This window comes from Macaca nemestrina, chromosome 9 (genome assembly GCF_043159975.1).
Source record: "Macaca nemestrina isolate mMacNem1 chromosome 9, mMacNem.hap1, whole genome shotgun sequence".
Taxonomy (NCBI): domain Eukaryota; kingdom Metazoa; phylum Chordata; class Mammalia; order Primates; family Cercopithecidae; genus Macaca; species Macaca nemestrina.
Window position 1 is genome coordinate 21,620,450 of NC_092133.1, and position 18,854 is coordinate 21,639,303.

Here is an 18,854-nt window from a genome sequence, read left to right on the forward strand (position 1 = left end):
CATGGGAACAGACTAATACACTCCTCCTCTCTTTTCATTGCACAAACTAACTGGCCTAGCTGCACCTGACCTCAAGTGGGCCAGAGAAGTACCATCCCCCCACTGCCAAGGAGGAAAGTCAGCAACACTAATGTCAACTACAGGCAGTGCCAGTGAGAAAGTTCAGGGCTAAGGAGGCCTGCAGTGATGCTGAAGGAGAATTTTGAGCTTTGGAATAATTTTCTTCACAGATTTAAAAGCTCATGTTCTATCTCAGGATAACCTAGCAGGGAAGAATTTCTAAAAAGTAAGAAAATTAGCATATTTAGTTAGATCACCATTTTACAGACAATGTGGTGATCTTGTTATCAAATAATCATTAGCATGTTGCAGGGAGTTACTTCAGTGCTAAGGAAAACAAGCTAATGATAATAGTTGCTGGAATATTTTTGTGTCTATAGTTTGGAACTTTACTCCAAAAGCAAACCAGGAATACTCTCTGATGATACGCAAATTAATTTTTAAAATACATGTAAAACAAACTGTCAACTTTAGAGAAGCCAAATTACCAGTAGTAAGTAAATATCACCAACATGGACTGGGCATCTTGATACTGATGTGGCCAGGAGGTAGGCTGTGGCTATGTAACTGTGAATGCTGTTGAGTGCAGTCATGACTGGAGCCAACCAGGAATTCTCCGGTATGGGAAGATTTGGAGACATTGTTCCCATGAGTTTTTGTTGAGGTGGAAAAATGGAGCCTCTCTTTATCTCTCTCTACTCTCTTTGCATGGTCATTACTATAAGCAGCAACCACATTCCAAATCCACTTGCAAAGTTCCTCGCCCAACACCCCTTGGTAAAAAACAGTCAAAGCCTGTACTTGAACAAGGCAATCTGATTGCAGAGCTATGTAGTTTAGCACTACAATATGGTGACACTCAAATGTGTTTGACTACAGTTTCTAATGCAAATTTTCTCATATAAACTGTTTTAGCCACATGGTACCTAAATGCTATGTCATTAAAGGTCACTGAATATACACTTCCCATCTCATTCCTAATAAGGGTAATAGGTAGGGATGTACTAATTTACTTCATTTATTATGGATTCTTTATGCTTTTCTTCATTTTGCACTACTGTAGATTACATTGTGATGAAGACTTTAGTTTTGGCACGTATCCCCAATCATTTGCTTAGGAAAAGTTCCTGCAAGTGGAATTTCCGGGTCAAAGGGTATGCTTGTAGAGTCACTACTTTTGGCCATGCCAACTCCACCTAGATGTCAACTCCAAGTAAATTAGAATGGTGACCCCTGAAACTGTGCTATTCTCACAGTGCTGTAACATTAGTTATGGATCTCAAAATCCATAACTGCCAGTCTTCCAGAAAGTTTGTGCTGAATAATGCTTCCAAGAGCAGTATTCAAGAATGTATTTCCATCCTGGTGGCATATACAGTAATCCCAGTAATAGTAATAAGAAAAATATCTGCCATTTTTTAAAGTAATAAAATATTTCATTGTTTCAATTTTGCATTTCAACCAAGTGTTTTGAAAACTGCATCAGTGTGTTCTCATGCTTTGTTTCCTCTGATCCAACTGGCTGCCCTCAGAATGCTTCTTTTCCAGTGTTCAATTACGCTGATAAAGTCTCATCAAAGAGAGGACCTGTCAGGCCCAGGAAGCATGACATGGAGTATATGTGCCAATGAATGATTAAATTAGACAATGTCTGGCCTAATAGAATGCAGCTGGATTCTTATACGTGCTTCTTCATTCAGTGTGATACAATGTGTTATTTTGATTGAAGTATATAAAGAAAATCTGGCCTCACATAGATATGTGGGTGGAAAAGGGAACAGTGCTTTAATAGCTTTTCAGATAATTGTGGCTATTTTCTCATACTACACCAAAACTTGACAAGTGATATTTCTTAGAGGTTAGTAATGATGTGGCATGTGAAACCATATCAATGAAAGTCTTGTATTCTGTTATGTTAAAACCTATTGGTCTATCTTGCACTTTGAATGAATTTTTTTATAATGCATGATTTTGTAACAACATTGACCATGTGGAAAAAAATGATCTTCTGAAATACACACATCTTCAAAAGGTGGATTCATTTCATATAATAAATTGTCCAGTCACATTTGTTAATATCACTGTTGAGTTCATAAAGTATTTAAATATTGAGAACTGTCACACTCATGACAGTAGATGCGAGTTTTCCAAAATTTCAATTTCGATTGCAAAGTTTCAATGTTAAAATTAGCAAAACAAATGACATTATTTATTACCCTTAAAATGACAAGCTTTCTTCATTTGTTTTGAAGAAAATGTCTGCTAATTTTCTAAGTCTAAATTGCTATAGTTTGTCTGTCATTTATCCTTTCCAGTAAAAATTATGCTCCATGAAAAAAAAGTGGCTAGTTCAGCTAGCAACTTAAGTAATCACACAAACAGTTTTCTACAAAGCTGCTATTAAACTTTACTAGGTAGCAGAATTTTTTATGTAGCCTTCCCATTTTGTCACACACTATTAGAAAGACATGTACTCAAAGGTTGCGATTTAATAAAATTAATATTGTTTTTACTACTTCATAAAGGAATTTCTTAGTTAAAACTGGCATTTAAAAAAATGGGGAGTATATGGCAGTAAAGAATGCAATGACTAGTAGTACATTGTGGACCCACTGCTTTGATTTGTGCTAGGGTACCAGCAATTTTACCTACCATTGCTTTTATACCATCACTGGAAATGTCAACACAGTAACAGAAAACAAATAACGTTTAATTTTTATTATAAAAAATGTTTTGACATTAAAGACTACCTGAAAGAGTCCTGAGGGAGTTTTCAGGAGTCCACAAACCATATTTTAAAAGCCTCTGCTCCAGGATGACCTGGGTAAGGTGGAAATAGCTTTTCACTACCCTGATCCACCACCAATAGGGATATTGTATTCAGTAAGTAGCCTATAGATGTAGTCATTTGGTTAGCATTTATGGGTACGCTTTTAAGTTCTTCAGAATTAGGAATGCTAGTTTTGATTTCCTCTACATTAGAGCCATGGTATATAAAGAGAGATGAGAAACAGTGACTCAGTGAGGAAAGGAAGAGAATGGGAAAAGTCAGGGCTATTTATGGATGGTGGAGCAGTGTATGTGTTGGGGAGTTTCCATTTTCCACTTGAGTGGTGAAGAACTTCAGAGAACTCCTGGCATATAATGACTCTCTAAACCCCTGCACTAAGAGACTTCATCGCCCATCTAGCAACCTAAGGCCATGTCCCTGGGATGACCCAGTCTCCTTTTGAGTTCCTGTCTAGAAAAGCTCAGGGCTGTCATACGAAATTCTTTGCTCTAACTGACACTACGTCATGAGAGGCTCATGAGCTCCCTTTCTTAGAGTTTACTACAAAGGGCTTCAAGCTTGTGAATTTTTTCTTTGTCCTCTTGACATGTACACATATTTCCTATAATGTAGGCATGCCTTTCTCAAGGACCTGAAAGCCATTTCTTTGAAATGTGGTCATCAGAAGGATAGGAGCTCTGTCTCACAGTCTCTGTGAGGAGATAGAAATCCTAACTTCCATAATAGCCAGCCAGCCAACCAACCCAGCTGGCCTAATTGCATTTTCACCCATCAACTCTTTGCTATTTTTCTCTTCCCTGACTCTGCTTGGGACCTCTTCCCTTCCCTATTCTCTCATTCTCTCTTTAAAAAGTCCAGTCACCTCTGTGCAAATCATAAACTGGAATGGAGCTCAGCTCTTTCCCCTACATTCAGTGGATACCGAATACAGTCCTTTTCACCACTTCACTGTCTGACTTTGCTCATCTTTGACAGTGAGCTTACCATGGTAGGCGATGTCCTGCCTTATCTAAGTAACATAGTCGCCCCAGTCCTGAGTGCTGCTATGGAGCAGTGGGTCTTCAATTGTGATCCCCAGAGCAGCAGCATCACCTGTAAGAGCTTTTTAGAAATACAATTTGGGGCATCAGTCCTGATCTATTGAATCAATCACTCTGGGGTTGGGACCCCACAGTCTGTGGTCTAACAGGCTCTAAGTGATTCCAACGCTTGCTGATGTTTTTGACCACAATTGTAGGGAATAGCAAGCTTATCAAGGGCGCAATGGAGGCAAAGCCAGTGCTTAGCTTTTAGGGTCTTAATGCCGAGAGGGCGTCAAAACAGAGGAAATTCTCCAGCCGGGCTAGATCCCCCCATCTTCCTGAGCTACTAGAAACTCAGTCTGGGCAATGCCACTTCCATCCTGTCCCAGAAGGGAGCACATGCAAGCTCCTCAGAGCCCACGGTCCCCAGAATGAAGCATAAGCTGCCCTGCTTTAGTACAGCTTCTCATGGAAGTGCCAGCTCTCCCCTGGCTAAGGGTTTGCTAGTAAAACTTAACCCAAGACTAGTGATAATCTTACAGATACTACGTTGAGGAAAGAAGTCAGACAAAAAATAATGAATATTGTATGGCTTTATATCAAGTTCAAAATGAGGAAACATTGCCAAAATGACAGAATAGTAGTTGCCTCTGGGGGTTGGATATAGACTGGGAACTGGCCCTAGAGAACCCTCTGGAAATGACACCGTGTGCAGAAGTTATGTAGGTGTATAGAGATGTAAAGTCACATCAAACTATGTTAACACATGCGAATGTCTTTTTACCTCCATAAAAATTAGCCATAAACCTTCTAATATTATTATACATAATATGTTAAAGATATTTAGTTATATCTGATTTATATTTAATAGCATGAATTTAAAAAAGACATGAATAAGATAACTACTGAACTAAGTAGGATAAAATCACACAAATGTGACCAATGCAGTGTGTTCTGTTCCTGCCTAGGGAAGCTCCATTGGCCATGAAGCTGGTCATATCTGATTTAGAAGTATGGACATGAACAATTAGATGCAAAGAATGAAACCTACTTCATAGTTCAGAAAATATGAGGAAGTATCAGCATGCCAGGCTGTTTCTTGGCTCACGTGCAAACATGTGCACAGATACATTTCTCAACATTAGACCTAAAGCGCTTTCAAGGGAATAATTTTCAGAGCAATTGCATCCTGCTGTTAATAGCCAATTAACAAGTAGGAGATAATAACTCCTCAGTTGTATTGTGGGTAGGTAGAGCAGTGTAAAGGCAACTAATTAACACCCAGTCTTTTAACATACTAATTAATCTAGCCAGGCAAGAGCGGTTTATTCAGAATACGTTGAAGGCTCAGACTTCCCCAAATTTCATTTTTCACCATGCCAATAAATAATTGAAGCCCACAGCTTTCATTTGTCCTATTCAGCCCTCTTCTTTGATGCCACTCAGCTTTGAAGTACCATCCCTAATAGAGGCAGAAAGCTATTTATCTATTTCTTTAATAGGCTCATGAATATTTCTTTGCTGTTATTCCTAGCCGGTGCTTGCAAGTTCTTAACATTTCGAGTTTTCTCTCCTGGGTCATATTTTCTTTAGCTGTCTCTTTCACTTTGTGTGTTATGTTAGCTTTGGTCATGATAATAACATTAGATAATAACACAGGTTACTTGGGATTTTCTCAAGACTAGTAATTTAGCGTACTGCTTTATTTAGTGTAATGCTTTGTAAACTTTATGATGCTGCAATATCATCTAGAGAAGTTTGTAATGAAATGTAGATTTCTGGGCCTCACCTCTCTCCCTCCTGCCCTCTGATGATTTCAGTTCAGAAATTCTGGGATGGGCCTAGACTCTGCATTTTAGACAGTTTCCCAATCCCTACGTTCCCCAGTGATTTGAAGGCAGATGACTCTACTTGGAGAAATACTCCTTCGGTAGACAACTGAAGTCTTTGGCAATTTTGCCTAGTTGAGAAGTAAATTTTTAGGAAAGAGTAGGATAACAATTTTTAAAATGTAAGCCTCTTACTTGGGTCTCTGAACTTCTTCTTGCTTGAGTGATGAACAAGTTAAGAAATAAAAGAAGGAAATAGCAGATGGGGGGCTGAAATATCCTCCTAATTACTGATAAGGGCAGATTTGTAGGATGAGGTTAAGTGTGAGAGCCAAACAGGCCACCAACGAACCCCAGAATGGGGCAGCCTGTCCTCAGTCTCTGTTCGGTGAGGCAGGCTTTCCTGTGCTTCAGGCAGGAACAAAAAGGAACTGTTGTCTGGGGCAGCTTGTGCTAAGATGTGGAGCTGAGAGAAGTACACCAAGGTTACGCTTCCCAAATTGACCAATCTAATACATGACTTTACCTTCTGGGGAGTGGAGAGAGCCATGGGGGTCCCCTTTACTTGTCAGGAAATAGCAGAAATAGACTAAGCAGTGTTTCTCATCTCTATCTACACCTCTCAGTACTGGCCAAAAATCAAAGTTTGACAACACACTGAGCTCGCTGGGCTCTAAGGGAACAGGCCCTCTAGTGGGAATGCAATTTGGTGCAAGTTTCACCGAGGGCAATGTCTCAAGATATGACAAATGCTTATTTCACTTAGCATTGTGTCCTCTAGATGCATCCATGTTGTCCCATGTGACAGAACTTCATTCTTTTTTTAAGGCCGAACAATATTCTATTGTGTGTATACACACTGTGTATATATATATACAATATTCTGTTGTGTATATATACACAGTGTATATATATACACTATATTTGGTTTATCCATTCATCTATTAACAGATGTTTAGGTTGATTCCATCAGCAGGCTGATAATAGTCAATAATAATGCATATTTCAAAATAACAAAGGGAGTGAATTTCAAATAGATCATCACCAAAAAGTCAAGTAAATGAGGTGATGGATATATTAATTAGCTTGATTTAATCACTCCACATTGTATACATATATTAAAACACATTGTACTCTGTAGATGTAATTATGATTTGTCAATTAAAAATAAATTTAAAAAATGCAAAAAGCTACAAATGCACATATCATTTGCCTCGGCAGGTCCCCTTTTAGAAACATCCTACAGATGTACTTAGAGGTGTGCCATGGTGAATTTGTAAGGACAATCATTGAACCATTGCTACTAAGAGCAAAATATTGAAATCTCCATTAATAGGAGACTGTTAACTAAGCCATGACACATCCATATAATGGAATACTACGAGAGCATAGAACACATGGGAACTTTTAATTTTCTAATATGGAACAATCTTTAAGATATATTTTTTAATGGAAAAAGCAAGGTTAGAATAGTGCAAATCATAAGCTGCTATTAATGTAAACCAAAAAGGGATTGGAATGAACATATTATTGTTTGCACCACACAGAATATCTCTGGAAGGATAAGCAAGAAAGGGATGGTATGGGCTGCTTCTGAGAAGAAATGGGTGGCTGGGAAGGAGAGTGAGAACATTTCAAAATTATGTATGATGTTGTCCATTTTGAAATTTTAATCATATGAATGTTACCTATTCAAACCATTAAATTAAAGCAATAGAAAATTGACTCAAGATGACTCAGCTGTCTTGATGCCTACTCTCATATTGGTCAGCATCTTTTCATCTAACTCTAGTAGAGTATTTTACCTCCCACAGATAATCCCAAAGGACCCTGTCTTCCCCAAACCTGGCAGGATCTCCCTGGACCTGGGCCCTTTCCTGATCCAGTCCTCACCTTCCTTCCATGTTTGTGTCCCTGTTTCTGGCAGCAGCTCAGTTCTTCAGCCAAGCCTGTCTCCGTCCAGTCCTCCATGTCCCTTCTCCCTGTGGCTCTGGGATCTGCAATCTGGCCCTGCCTGTGGATGATCCTCTCCTCCCTCTCTCTGGAGCTCAAGATGTAGCCACATTCTCCTCAAAATGAAGCCTTGAGGATGACCAGAGTTACATGTGGTTTCTTTCTCCTCTGAATGTCAATAGCCCCTCTGTCTGCATCACTTGTCCAGTACCAAATCAGCTGCCTAAGATAGCTAACTTTTTGTGTTATGTAGGGGGTTACAAATTTACTCTCAATCAATTGAGACAAGCAGATGAAATGGGCTCTCCTCATGTCTGTAGCTGATCTGGTCTCTTTCTAAGCCTCCACATATTGTGATGAGGAAAAAACCAAGCAACATGTGTGGTTATTTCTGTCCAATCCAATAATCAATTAATCTATAAACCAATCTCTCACTTGGGATAGGCAATGTTTAATGTTTATTTGCTTTATCAAAGGATTCATTATAGGCTTAGTTAAACAGAGAAATTTCCTGTTTATAAATATTATAAATATATAATTATTTCCTTCTAAATAAATAGCTTTTAGTTAATGTGACCGCATAATTTCCTATCTAAAGTGGGACACTTTTGAGAAAGAAAGGGGATGCCAATTGGATGGAACATGAGGATCTTAGGTAAAAACCGGGACTATCCCAGGAAAACCAGGGTATATGGTTATCCTACTTTGAACATACACAAATTCAGGGATTCTTAATCACAATGGGGTGGCTGACTTGTCCTCCCTTTCACTATTAAGGGTTACCAACTCCTTCAGGCCCTCAACTGGTTTCTAATCTGGGTAGTCTGACCCCACACCTACATCATGGTGGGGGCACCATGGCAGATGCACTGGCTCTCAGGTTATACAATGCAGCAGGAATGCTTATGCAAGAAGATTTCATCTAAGTTAATATGTATCCAACCATCAAAAATTATCTTGTCCACCTGAAAACAAAGTCTTTACAAAAATAGAAATGTCAAAAATGGGGGGTTAAGTATCTTGATGACCTAATACACTTTAAAAACATATATTTTATGAAAGTATCTTTTGCACATTTTGCATTGACAATGTCTCCTGGGACCTTTACAGCAACCATTAAAGTTGTAGTACCATAACTGAGGCTGACAGGTTGCTCTGCTTGGATAACTCAGCTAAATACATTAGTCTTCAGAGCCTCATGCTCTCTTCTCTCCTCCTGTCCAATATGGTGGCCAAGAAGATGGAGGAAGGAGTGGTTTATGTGACCTCATAGGACTGGGGTGAAAAGTCTAGCCCACCTGGACTTGGGCTAGACTTTTGGGTCTGCTGGCCTGGTCCACACCCGGACATCCTGCTTCCATCCACTGCTCGTGTTGGCTGCTGCCACCACTGCTGCTATTAAATCTGCTTCTCCTGTTTTCCAGTTTCTCCTGGGTCTTTTCTTTCTTCTCTGTCTCTGTAGACTTCCCTTGACATCTAGGGACCAGAAACCCCTCTGAAACTCTGTTGTATCCATCAGCCAGCCCCTGGTCTGGGCCTTCTCTTCCCACACACCTAGCTGACCCCAGCAGGCTCCATGGCTGGTCTGTTGGCTCTCAGCTTTGCATTCCCTGTGCACTGAAAACCAGAGAAACCTGGGAGAGCAAACCTGATCTGTTTACTGAGCCTCCTGTGCTGCTTTCTTGACTATCTAGGGGATCCTGCACTGGGGCAGTGCTGGTCTGCAGGACGAGCTCCTAAGTCCTAAATAGGGAGCTGGGCTAAAAGCCATCTGCCAGCGACGTGTTGATCAGCTACCTCTCTCTTCTCCAAAGCTTTGTGCTTTAGGACATACATCTGATCTTTTGGATTTACCTCTCCCCTACTTTGTCCCCACATTCCACTGGACTCAAAGGGATCTTTTCACAGGTTTTCTGGAAAGCAGATACTGAGATATAGCTGAGTCTATAGAAGGCTTATTAGGGAGTCCTCTAGTGATCACCACCTATGGAAGGCACAGGAAGGAAACCTGACTGGGTAGAGGGATAAGCGGTATTCTGCTGCAGTCTTGATGGCTCCAGACAGTCCTAAGGGAACTCTGAAGCTGGGATGCCCTTCCAAGGTATCCTGGGTTGGGGCAAAAGGGACAGGCCTTTACATTGCCCTGCATCTACCAGTTATTGGATGGGAGCTGCCCTGCCAAGGTGCATAGCCCAGGCAAAATGACTCTTCAGCTAAGGCAAGTTCCTAAGAAGGCCGACAGAAAGGGCTTCCTGGGAAGCCATAGTATCTGAGAACCTCGGTGTCCACCACAGTTAGAATTTTCCTTTACCTTTCCTATGTCTTCTTTTGACTCTGGGCGAGCCATCATAGGTAGAAAATCATAGTATCTATATTGTGGAAAAAGTCTGTGATTTAATATGCCAAGACTAGCCCCTGATATGTTAACTGGGAGCTAAAAAAATTTAGAGAATTGTTTCATTTTTAACAATGTCTGCCTTATGACCAATTATCTTGCATGCAAATGCTATTTTGAATTTTGGAAGCTCAATTATAATCTTTTCTTTCTCTTTGCAGTTCTTCTATAATAATCCCAATACCCCCAAAGTATCAGATTCAATAATTTGGGCTAATTAGGGAGAAGGTTCTGTACACAGAAAAACCCAAAAGAAGATCACAGAATTATTTTTAAAAATTTTTGTGGTTTACTCTCATATATGCTTTTCTCTTTCCTTCTGCCTCAAAGTTACTTGAGAGCTGCTGGCAGGGGCATGTTATTCTTTAGCTTTTTTATTTCTCCCATTGTATTTATACAAGGCTTTGAGCACATATATTAGTTATATATGTAACAAATTACTCCAAAATTTAGCGCCTTAGCAGTAAACACGTCACCAGATGCTGAAGGTCAGGAATTTGGGAGCAGCTTAGCTGGGTGGTTCTGACTCAGGATCTCTCATGAGGCTGCAGTCAAGCCATTGTCCAGGTCTGCAGTCACCTCAAGGCTTGGCTGGGGCTGGAGAATCTACTTCCAAACTGAGGCCCTTGCTGGCCGTTGGCCAGAGCTTCAGGTCCTCACCAGTAGGTGTCTTCACAGGGCTGCTACAACATGGCAGTTTGCTTCTCCAAGAGCAAAGGATGAGAGAGAGAGAGAGAGAAATTGTATATGTGATTGGTCACCAGGATCATCCCTGGTACAATAGGGAGGGGACTATACAAGGGTGTGAATATCGCAAGGAGGGGATTGCTGGGGGCATCTTGGAATCTTGGAGACTGGCAGCCACAACTAGCTATAAATTCTTGGCACATTGGAAAAGATTTGGGTTTGAGACTCAGATATGGATTGAAAATAACTCACTCTGCTACTCACTACCTGTGTGACTCTGGGCAAGTCCCTTTAACTTAGTTAACTTAGTTCCAGTTTGCTATAAGGATTGTAATACCTTCTTTGGAACAGTGTTGGGAATAACAAATGAGGTAAATATGCAGAAAGCCTTGCCCAAGAGGAGTGCCAGTAGAGGGACATAATAAATGATAGCTGTTGTTATGAAGAAGATCTGAATTTTTCCCCACTCATACATCATGTGACGTTATCTGCCCCAAGCAAGTGGTCACCCTTAGGCCCAGTGAGTATTTCAGGTATTGATCTGCAGAACTGGGAAGTGATCCACTCAGCCCAAGATCTGCATCTTTAGTGGTCTTACATCCCTCTCTTTTCCGGACAGAGGGACAGTCCTCAGCCGAACCGAGGAAACAGCACTTCTGGTTTAGGTAACCCGGGGTACCTTTGCCCCCTCCAATTTTTCTTGCTTAATGTCAAGGCAAATTAGTTATCGCAATTCAATTTCTTGAGCTGTGTTTGTCCTGGTCCCAAAACAACCCCAGGGGAGGAGACTGGATGTGATTCTAATTTGCTGTAATCACAGTTGATATTATCATTGTTTTGAAGATTTGTATTTTCTCTGACAAAATGTCAAACATATGAGGCAAATTTTATTCTGAATTTTAAATTAAATATTTAAAAATACATGAATGGTCTGAAAATAATTACCCTTTGAAAGCTATCTGGAACTCATGCAACTCCTAATAGGTGCCAATTGGCTTACAGATGCCATTGATTAACATAAGGGGGAAAATCCAGTCTTACATTAATTATATGCTGAAAATTCTTAATATGGGAAACGTATTTAAGCATTGCTTTACCTCTGCTGGGGTGGAGCATATGTTTTTAGTTACACTCAGATTGTTCTAACTGGTCAAATGTTCTTTGTTCTTAAATGGAAAACTGTAACCTTTAATACAAATAATGAATTTTGTCAGGGATTTCTGTGCGTATTGTCCAAACATGTTCCTTTGGAAGAAAGCAAATAAGAAAAACAATTAAGCTTGCCAGATGGAGAATTTAGTGTTTTAGTTTTTCTTTTTCATATTATCCAGGAATTATTGGTTTCCTAAATAATGCACTGCTGGGTGAATTCCCAAGTGCATTTCAGATATAATTTGATTTACATACATCTTTCCAGGAACATATGTACCCTATCAAGAGAGCTCTGGTTATGTGATTACGATTACCATTGTACCTGACCACCCTTTCACACATGTAACATGCACACAGCGGAACAAGAGAATTTTGAAACCTACAATGTAATTCTAAATGGGAATTTGCTACAGAAATTAGCTCACTTCAGGCATCTTTTGATGCGTATCTAAAGTTTAGAAGGCGCTGCAGGAGGAAAGTCAATAAATAATTTATCCTTCTTTTCAACTCTTTATGCATTTTTTTTCCCTTTAGCTAATTCTCCTAAAGTTGTGTCTTTCGTTAAGAACTTGAAAGAATTATTTTCTTTTACTCAGACTCATAAATATTTCCTTTTCTATTATCACTGATAGTTGAAACACGTTTAAATAAAATTTCTTTCTCCTAAAGGTATGCTATTTTATCTTTGTTCGTGGAATGAAATGAAATTAAAATCTGCTATACTTTAAATTTCAGGACTCAGGTCAGTCTATTAAAGTGAATGCTGAACCACTTTTTAGAGAGATCACTTTATTTTTTGAAACTAGTACATTCAAATCTCAGAATATAAACAGAATCTCGGAATATAAGTCTTTGCTTTTTATTTGCTTTGTATTTAAATATTTAGAAGGTTTGTTTACATTAAAATAGTGCCTGTTTATTTAAAAAAATTTGAAAAATGCATAAACATTTAAAGCACATCCTAATGGTTCCTTTACTCAGAGGTACATGCGTGGATATTCTTGTGTATGTTTTTCTTTTTCCCACATTTTTAGAAATATTTATTTGGGGTTCTGAATCTGATTGAAAGCCTGCCTAAGAGAAGTCTTTTTGAGAGAAATATCTAGTTATAAGACTTTTCTCATAACAACAGATAATGGCTCATAAGCAATATTTTTATTATTAGGCTTCATCCAGATATCATTGTGATTGAGCCAAATGGCTTTCTACATTTTTTCCCCCATATTCATTAGTGTTGCCGGAAGAACCAAGTGTAATTAACTTAGACGATAATTCTCCTTAGGACCCTTGTGATGAATTGTGCATTATGCTTCTTGGTAGTTCCTCTGGCCACTAGGCTGGGCCATTAATACAGTGACCGGTATCATTATTCTTGACTATTTTAATTTGGATTTAAGTCTTGGTCATCTGGAGTACACCTTCAAGTAGTCATTTAGACAGTGGTCAATAGCTGGCATATTTTTAGAGTATTGACATAACTAATTTTCTTCCCCTTGTCAGCTTTTTAATTTTAATTTTTTTTTTTTTTTTTGAGACAGGGTGTCACTCTGTCGCCTACATTGGAGTGCGGTGGCACCATCATAGCTCACTGCAGCCTCAAACTTCTGGGCTCCAGTGATCATCATCACACCTCAGCCTCCTAAATAGCTGGGACTATAGGTGCCTGGCTATTTTATTTTTTTTGTAGAAATGGTGACTTTCTATGTTGCCAGGCTGGTCTCAAACTACTGGGCTCAAGGGATCCTTTTGCCTTAGCCTCCCCAAGTGCTGGGATTACAGGCATGAACTTACTAAAAATTTCTCCCAGCCAATTTTTAATTTATCAATGATGTGGTTCTATTGCATCTACAAAGCCTTAATGATGCAATAATGTCAAAGATCCCAAGTGTGGAGTCAGAAATATCTAGATTCAATACCGGTTCTACCAGCGATCTGGCTTTACAAGTTAATGTGCCTCTTTCCTCATCTGTAAAAAGAGGATAATGGGATCTGTCTCATAGGATTGCTGTAAGGATGAAATAATAGGATATACCAAAACACTTGGAGAGTGCCCAGCATGTAGTAAATCTCAATAAATATTAGCTAAGATTTCCCTAGCACAGAGCAATATTTTCCTCCACCCTCAACTAAAGGCTCCCTAACTTCAACTGATTTGCTAGCCATCACCTGATTCAGCAAATCTGTGATTTTGCAGCTTAACGACGAACATAGACCACACCATGGAGAAGGGGAGGCGTCTTTTTCTTTGATTCAGGTAGGGGGTTCAGGAATGTCTTGGCTTCTGATGTATCCTATTTTAAAGGGAAGAATCGGGGGTGGGTGTAAGTAATCGATGATTATTACATCCCTTCCACAACTAGAATAATTAGAAGTTTTCCAAACTGAAGGCCTCGTGATTCTCCAACGTCCTGTACAGTCGTCAACACCCTAGGACATTCTGGGGCATTTTCTTTTGCCAAAGATTCTGTTGAGTAGCATTTTGTGTTTTCCTCCTTACAACAAATATCCAACGTCATGATGCTATTCCTGGGAGAAAATAGGCGCCAGGCTGCTTCTGAAGGATAGCTCTGAAATTAAATAGTATTAGAGTTGACATTAAGTTTGCCTCAATAATTAAAATTTGAAAAGTCCAGAAAGAGAAGCTCTGCTTCTTGCAAATATCTTGGCACAAACATTTAAAGGTATCTTGTTCAGGTGTGAATTGGAGAGTAACAATAGGAATAAGACTGGGGCACCTGCCTGCATGGCATAGAAATATGACAGGAGGTGAAAAAGAGGTCCTCAGGCCTGCAGTGATCCACAGACGGTCTCTATCCCAGTGGTTCTCAACCAGCACTGGTGACTTGTCGGACCAGGTAATTCTCTGTTGTAGGAGATTGTCCTGTAAGATGTTTAACAGCATTACTGGCTTTTATCTTTTAGATGACAATAGCACGCCCCAACCCCACGCACACTTGTATTCCCCAGTTGTGACAATATAAAATGTCCCTAACCATTGCCATATGTCCCTTGGAGGCAAAGCCATTCCCGATTGAAAACTGCTAATTTATGCCAAGGTCTTCTGCTACCTTACACTGAATGTTTGGTCCCTCTCTTGATTGTGGGCATTGATGCTTTAGAGTAACGGTTAGTAATCCACAGCCTGTGGACCACATCTGTCTCACAGCCTGTTCTTATGAACTAATAGTTGTTTTTAAAAAAGAATATTTACAATCAATTTGATGATATCTGTCTTAGTCAGTTTGGGCTGCTATAAAAATATACTATGATATATAGGCTGGGTGGATTAAACAATGAACACTTGCTTCTCATAGTTCTAGAGGCTGTGAAGTTAATGATCAAGGTGCCTGCAGATCTGGTGTCTGGCGATGTTCCTAGTTTGCAGATGGCTATCTTCTCATTGTTTTCTCACATGGCAGAAATCAGAAAGGAGAAGGAAGCTCTCTCAAGTCTGTTCTTATGAGGGCACTAATTCTGCCGAGAGGGCTTCACCCTCATCATCTTACTATCTCTCAAAGGCCATACCTCTAAATACTATCACACTGGAGATTAGGCTTCAACTTATAAATTTTCGGCGAAAATACAAGCATTCAGACCACAGCAGTAGCAAAAATTAACTTAGAACTCCAATTAATCAAAATGTTATCCCGAAAAACATACTGTGTTCTTTTCATGAGTAGACCTGTATTACAAAAAATCATATCCCATTATTATCACAATATATTATATAACATTACTTCTAAATTTCATCGGAAATTTATAAAAATTTGTATTCTGTCTTGTTATGCAAACACTATCTACTAAGTTTGATTTTCTTGACCTTGAGCCTAAATATTTATTATCTGGTTTTATAGAAAAGTTTGCTGATCTGTTGCTTTTGCTTTAGAGCATCACATTTTAGTGAGCATCAGAATCACTTGGTGGTCTTGATAAAACACCCATTGCTGGGTCCCACCCATCAGTTTCTAATTTACAAGGTCTGAAGGGGAATCCTGAGAAATTGTTTCTCATAAGTTCCTGGGTGGGGCTGCTGTTGCTGCTCATAGACCATGCTTTGAAATGACAGTTTTAGACTAATCGTGCTAAAAATGTTCAGAGACTGAAGATTTGTTTTGTTTCTTGATGGAATGGCTCTCCTGCTAACATTTGGCATGGAAACTGGTCTTCTTTTGGAAAGTGAAGAAGTACTTAAAAATTTATTTCAAGATATATACAACATATGTTTTTTGAGTGTCTACTTTGCACTGGGCACCAAGAAAGGCAAAAACCAAAGATGAATGAGAAATAGCTCCTGCCTTGCCTTTCTAGTTGACAGGTGAAGGAAGGAGGGAGGGCCTATGAGGGGTCTTCAAAAAGTTCATGGAAAATGCATATTATGAAAAATTATGCAAGAATTTTATTTTTTTGCACCAACATAAACTGGTGCTAATTTGTTATAACATGTCTGAACAAGATCTAGTTTGAGGAACTAAAAAGGAAAAGGACCTTCATCAGAGAAACATGAATTCTGCTAAAACTGAAGCAAGAACAAACATCAAATTTATGGCAAAGCTTGGCTGGGAGAATGGTGAAATCATTGACACTTTATGAACAATTTATGGGGGAAATGTCGCAAAGAAATCAGCTGTTTACAACGGGGTAACTCATTTTAAGAAGGGAATAGATGATGTTGAAGATACAGCCCACAGCAGCAGCCCATTCACATCAATTTTCCAGGAAAAAAACATCTAGTTTATGCCCTAATTAAAGAGGACCAATGATTAACAGCAGAATCAATAGCCAACACTGTAGACATCTCGATTGATTCAGGTTACACAGTTGTAACTAAACATTAAAGTTGAGCAAACTCTCCACCTGATGGGTGCCAAAACTCTTGTGCCCAGATCAGCTGCAGACAAGAGCAGAGTTTTTAATGGAAATTTTAAACAAATGGGATCAAGATCCTGAAGCATTTGTTTGAAGAATGTAACAGGAGATAAAAACATGGCTTTCTCAGTATGATCCTGAAGACAGCACAATCAAAGCAATGACTGGTAAGAGATGGAAGTGGTCTGGTTAATGCAAAAGCAGACTTGTCAAGAGCGAAGGGCATAGCAACAGTCGTTTGGGATGCTCCAGGCATTTTGTTGACTTTCTGGAGGGCCAAAGAATGATAGCATTTGCTTATTATGAGATGTTTTGAGAAACTTAACCAAAGCTTTAGCAAAAACAAAACAAAACAGGCCAGGCATGGTGGCTCACACCTGTAATCCCAGCACTTTGGGAGGCTGAGGTGGGCGGATCACCTGAGGTCAGGAGTTCAAGACCAGCCAACATGGCAAAACCCCTGGCTAAAAATCTAATGCAGGATGGCATAACTCCTGCACCAAAAGGAATGATCAGAAAGAGAAGATGAACACAAAAAAGGACAAAAGGCACAGGACTTGACAGCATGTAAGCTGTGCATTGGGTGTGCTAAGCACAAGAGAAATTTGAAGACAGATCTAATCATGATTCGTGGTGGCAAGTGACAGAAACCAACCTGAGTTAACTTGGACAAAAAGGAGAAATCATTGAAAGACTTCTGAATTGTTTTAGATCAAGGATTGACAGAGTTCTTCTGTAAAGGTCCAGATAGTGAATATTTTCATATGGTTTCTGTCCCAGTGACACAACTCAGCCTTTGTATTGTGAAAGCAGCCGTGGATAATTTGAAAGCAGACAAATACCTGTGGCTATGTCCTAATAAAGCTGTATTTACAAAAATAGGCTGACCAGATTTGTCTTGTAGACCCTTAGTTTGCGGACAGCCATTTTAGATAATTCAAGGAGTCTGCATAACCAAATAATAAAAGGGTCACACAGGCAGCCAAGTTCAGAACAGTTAGAACCTGGGACCTGAGGCCCTGTAGGACCTTCTTTCTTTGCCTTGGTTGTCCTCAGTTTCTCCATTCTCATTGCAGACTATCACAGTAAGCTCTCAACTCCCAACAGCTTGTACCCTGCAACTTCTGCAGAGGGTGGGGAAGGGGGTGCCTAAGTTCCTTTCAGTTTTAAGAAGAAAATCTCAAAGAAGGACTCTGATTAGCTGTCTCTGTCTCTATATGTATGTATGTATGTGTGTGTGTGTGTGTATATGTAAGTGTGTGTGTGTATATATATGTAAGTGTGTGTATATATATATATGTAAGTGTGTGTGTATATATATATATCTGATTTTGAAATTTTGGCTACCATCTAAAAAAACATGCTTAGTTTTTCTTAATTGGGTGGAGAAGACTATATTGTATTATTGTGTAGGGTATTTCAAGACCTTGGAAAAACAATAAGTTCACTCCGTGTTCATGAAAGTCCCATGTGATAGCTCTTAAGTGGAGAGCCAAGACTCCTCTGTCTGATTCCAAAGCCCAGGTTCTCAACTTCCGGGAACTTTTCCCCAACCGTACTTTGTATTATTAGAAACATCACACCATTAAGGGGGTACCATAAACGGGGCGATAACTTCAGGCCATCTGGGAGGAATTTGTTTCGGACTGACATTTTCTTCCAGGAGTCCTGGGTTTGGGGCCTTTCTTCGTATTAGGGTATTGTGGGACTGAAATGGATTGCTTTTCTACTTGCCCATCACAGAGATTAATAGCTGTCCTGTTTGAAAAGAGTATTAGGAGTGGCCACAATCAAGCTCTCCTGATGGTTTTCCCTCCTTGTCTTTAATGACTTCTCTGTCAGAGCTGTCCTCTCTAAATTGAGCCACAATTTCTTCCTGTGCACTTAGAACTGGAGGCTTTGTTCTTCCTCTGGAGGCAGGGCCTCAATTGCTCTCCTTTCTCAGGTAATAGCCCTTAATTTACTGAAAGAAGTTTTTTTTTTTTTTTTTTTTTTTTTTTCTGTGGGGTTCAAAGATAGCTGGGTGTTTCAGTTTCAGTAAAACCTATGTTCAATAAAACTGTTCTTGGGAGCATTCTGAATGAACACCTTAGCTCCTG